Here is a 4,960-nt window from a genome sequence, read left to right as displayed (position 1 = left end):
ATAACTGATATGTTCAAAATAGAGAAAAAAAATAATCAACTGAGAGAAAAGAAAGGAAATTTTCACCAGCTAATAGATTCTAAATTATCATCATCCTCAAATAAATATTTTAGAACTGAAAAGGGAAGTATTCGAAATTAACAACTCAGTGGATGGTTTTAATAGCAGATTGTTTACAGCATGACACAGCATTGATGAAGCAAGAGTCACATCAATAAAATATGACCATACTGAGTACAGAAAGCAGGAAGAAGGACAAGACAGAACACAGCATAAACGATTTAGACCTTTGGTCATACGGTCTGACACATAGCTAATCAGAGCTCGCTCAAAGCCCCATTCCCAACAATTGTTATTTTTAATCTGTTTGCTCCCTCTTCACAGTTTGTCTTTATTTAACCTAACTCAGAGGTCACTGAGGACTTACCCCAGGGTATTTATCAGAAACAATTAGCGGCACCTGACTGGCTCAGTCAGTTAAGCATCCAACTTTGGCTCAGGTCATGATCTCGCCATTCATGAGTGAGGAGCCCACATCAGGCTCTGTGCTGACAGCTCAGAGCCTGGAGCGTGCTTTGGATTCTGTGTCTCCTTCTCTTGTGCTCTCTCTCTCTCTCTCAAAAATATAAACATTAAAAAAAAAGGAACAAATAGCACCGGTTGTTCAACAGGGCATCTGCCAAAGGTGTCAACATAATTTTGGGCAAATAGGAGGCTGACTGGAAAACTTAAAAGGAAAATCTAGGGACTAATGTGTTCATAGAGGTTTGAACATTGGTCACACATTTCTGGTTATCTAAAAAGATATGCAGAACTGTGAATATGCCCAGGAAAGATGTTGGACAGTCCTAATCTCTCATTTCTGGTTTATCTTAAGGCTCTGTAGAAGCAAGAAGTGAAGGCTAAGGCAGAGTTGTATATTGTAATGAAAGCATGTCCCCACACCCATATACAGAACCTCTCAGCTGTGGCTGAGAGATTTGTTGGTTCAAGGCTAACTAAATTCAGCAACATATAAAAAGGAATATACCTCATCATCAAATGGGTTATTTCAGAAATTCAAGGCTGACTTAGTACCTGAAAATAAATTCAAGTAACATATAATATTAATAAGATAAAAACAGAAACAACATAATCATCTCAATTGATCCTCATGGATGTGAATCATTTCATGAATATCTAATATCCTTCCATGAAAAAAATTACTAGGAATAAAGAGAATTTCTTTAACCCAAAAAGTCTATTTATGAAAAATTCCAGCTAACATCTTATTTAATGGTATAAATAAGGTTATATGTTTCCCCCCTAAGATCAGGAATAGAATAAAGGTACGTGTTCTCCACACTGTCATTCACCACAGTTCTGGGAGTTCTAGACAGAATAGTTAAGCAAGAATTTTTTTTTAAGCTGCTCCATTTAGAAATGAAAAAATTAAATATCTCTATTTACACATAATATGATTTTGAAAATTTACTGTCATCAATATGTTGGGATATAAAGGAAGCTGCAATAAATTTCAAATAAGTGAAATCCCTGAGAGTAAATAGGTTTCTGATCACAAGAGATTTAATAAAGTTAAATAGCATTTAATAACTTTAAAATAACAAGAAAAATCCCACAAGTCTGAATTTGAGTAAGTGTACTACATTTTAAAAAGTGAAAGGTGAAATCACAATCAGAAAATAGGGGCATCTAGGTGGCTCAACTGATTAAGCATCTGATTCTTGATCGCAGCTCAGGTCATGATCTCATAGTTAGTGGGATTGAGCCCCACATCAGGTTCTGCGCTGGCAGTGTGGAGCCTGCTTGGGATTCTCTCCCTCCCTCTCTCTGCCCCACCCCTGCTCTTGCTCCCTCTCTCTCTCTCTCTCTCTCTCTCAAAATAAATAAAACATTAAAAAAATCAGAGAGAATAATTTAAATTATAATTAAAATATGTTGCATATGACATATCAAAACTTACAAGAGCTAATGCAGTGCTTAGAAATATATAGCCTTAAAGGCATATATTAGACAAGAAAGGCAAAAAAAAAAAAAAATCAGTGATTTAATAAGCTTTCATCAAAAGAAGCTATAATAAAAACTGACAAAATTTTAAGTAAAAGGATAAATATAAAATAGACATCAATGGAATTGCAAATAAGAACAGAAAAACTGAAAGCTATTTCTTTGAAAAGAATTTAAACATTAATTAATTCCTAGCACAGCTGATAAGAAAAAAGGGGAAATAAAAACTATCAATACCAAAAACACAAAAAGGGTATCACCACCGATTTCACAAACACTAAAGAATTAATTACAAAAAATCAACAATATGAACCTTATGGGAAAAAAAATCCTTGAATGAAATACAACTTTCTAAAGTTCACAGAAGCAGAAATAGACAATATGAATGAATACACTGATGTCAATTCAAGAGGTTGAAAATGTTATTACAGAACTTCCCACAAAGAAAACGTAACTCGGGTTTCATCAGAAGTTTCTTCCAAACACTTAAGGAAGAAATAATAGAAATATTCAACAAACTCCTAAGGAGAGAAAGAAATAAAGAGTCCATTACAACTCATTTTATGAGGAAGAATATTTTTTTTACCAGTATGTGACAAAGGAAATAGAATAGAAAATGACAGACCAATGTCTCTCACAGATATGGATGTAAAACTTATTAAATAAATATAGTAGATGGAAGCCAGTGAATATATACACAATCATCAAGTGGAGTTTATTACAGAAATACAGGGCAGGTAGAATCAATGTATTTCATCTGATTACCAGATTGAAAAAGAAAAAAATAGTATGTCCCCTGAAAGATGCAGAAAATTGTACCTGATAAAATTTTGTTGCCAATCATTTTTTTTTAATGTAGCAAACTAAATGTGGAGCTGTAACTTCGATTCTCCAAAGCACGTTTTTCTCCTGATAAAATGTAGGAACACATGGGGCGCCCGGGTGGGTCAGTTGGTTAAGCGTCTGCCTCTTGATTTCGGCTCAGGTCATGATCTCAGGGTTCGTGAGATCTAGCCTCATGTGGAGCTCCACACTAAACACACAGCCTACTTGGGATTTTTTTCTCTCCCTCTCTTTCTTCCCCTCCCCTGCTCACACGTGCATGCATGCACTCTCTCTGTCTCTCGAAATAAACTTAAAAAAAAAAAAAAAGACACACAAATGAGCAAACACACAGGGCAAGCACGTATCAAGCCTCTTCTTGTACCAGGGCCGTTAACAATTTATTGACCAAACTTCCTCAAGGAACTTGCCCAGACAATATTTACTGTGCTTTTCTAACACTTAGTTATTCTGAGTAGCTTCAGGACAGATAGGGAGGAAAAAATTTTAAAAAATTAAAAAAAAAAAAAAAAAAAAGCAATTAGCAGGTCTCCAGGCCTTCCACTGTTACCCTTACTTTTATGCATTAAACTTTGACCTAAGGTCTCTTTAAAGAGTGGGCTCAGAGGTGAAAAATAATTCGAAAACACTGTTATTCTATTCTAGCACTGCCTATGGAATATTCCTTCCTTTCTCCACTGAAAATATCAGCTTTATCTAAAATATATTCTCTAGGCACTGGACTATACAAATTCAGCAATATTTCTTGGAATTTGGGGATAAATATGACACTATTAATTATTATAGCTTTATAATTTTTCCATTTGTGGTAGATTAATTTCTCCCTTAATATTTTTTTCCATATATTCTTAGCTATTTTCACAAGGAACTTCAGAAACCTCTATTATTTTTAAGTCATTTTGAAATAAATATTCAAAATAATTCAAAAATAATGAAAATCTCTAATATTTAGTGCCTCACCTAAGAACAGAATGTGATCTTCTCTTATTAAATATATATATCATGTTGGGTTTTTTTTCTTTTTTTTTGGTTTGTGGCTTTATTCATGAAAATACCATAAAGTAATTCATAGATACTTATATTTTGCCACTGATTTTTGTTAATAGAATGTTTTTCTTTTATTTTCTAAACTATTTTGATGGTATTTAGCTAATACATTTATTTTATATTTTTATTTCAAACAGGCTAATTTATGGGAACATCTTATCAATCTAATTTTTTTCACTTAATTTCGGCTTTTGATTCCTCTCATAAAATAGTGCACAAGTAATTATTATATCTTACTTGTGTTTTAGGTTTTAATGAATTTACTAAAGCTCCAGAGCAAGATAAAATATATGTAATCTCCTAGAAATTTGAACAAATGTTATGCCATTTTTTACCCCTCAGGGGTAATAGATACTTCCACTGAAAATGTTTTAAGATTCATTTCGTCTTTAATCTGGGATTGTTTACAGCGAGAAGCAATTTTGTAGCTGCCTGATGGAGAAAATCTTTCATTTACCTTGCAATTAAAGCATGCATCTTAACTTATTTTATTTGTGATGTTTATTTATTTTTGAGAGAGAGAGGGAAAGGGTGTGAGTAGGGGAGAAGCAGGGGGTGGGGGTGGACAGAGTATCTAAAGCAGGTTTTGTGCTGACAGCTGGAGAGCCCAGAGCCTGATGTGGGGCTTGAATTCACCAACCATGAGATCATGACCTGAAGTCAGACGTTTAACCGACTAAGCCACCCAGGCTCCCCAAACATACACGCTTGAAAGTTGCACATTACGCACAGGGATAGTCTGAATTTATAGAAGTTAGAGAATTCTCAGATCTGTAAATAAAATGATAAATGTGTATTGTCATCAATATGCCCCTACTCTCAGTAATAAAAATAGACAAAAGGGAGCATGGAAATGAACAGAATAAAAGAAATACCTCTGGAGCTTAACATTTTATAGTTAACTTATGAGGTTTAGCAAAACCATTTGATTGGTTCACTCAAGATCTGGTCCTCCAATGTATGCTCTAAGAGAACGACATGTTAGCCTACTTATATATAGTTAATAATGTATACTTTAAAATCCATTTTGATTAAGATCATGTTCAAAATAGTAAAGCATTTA

Source organism: Panthera leo, chromosome A2, assembly GCF_018350215.1.
Source record: "Panthera leo isolate Ple1 chromosome A2, P.leo_Ple1_pat1.1, whole genome shotgun sequence".
NCBI classification, from domain to species: Eukaryota; Metazoa; Chordata; class Mammalia; order Carnivora; family Felidae; genus Panthera; species Panthera leo.
This window is presented reverse-complemented; position numbering follows the sequence as displayed.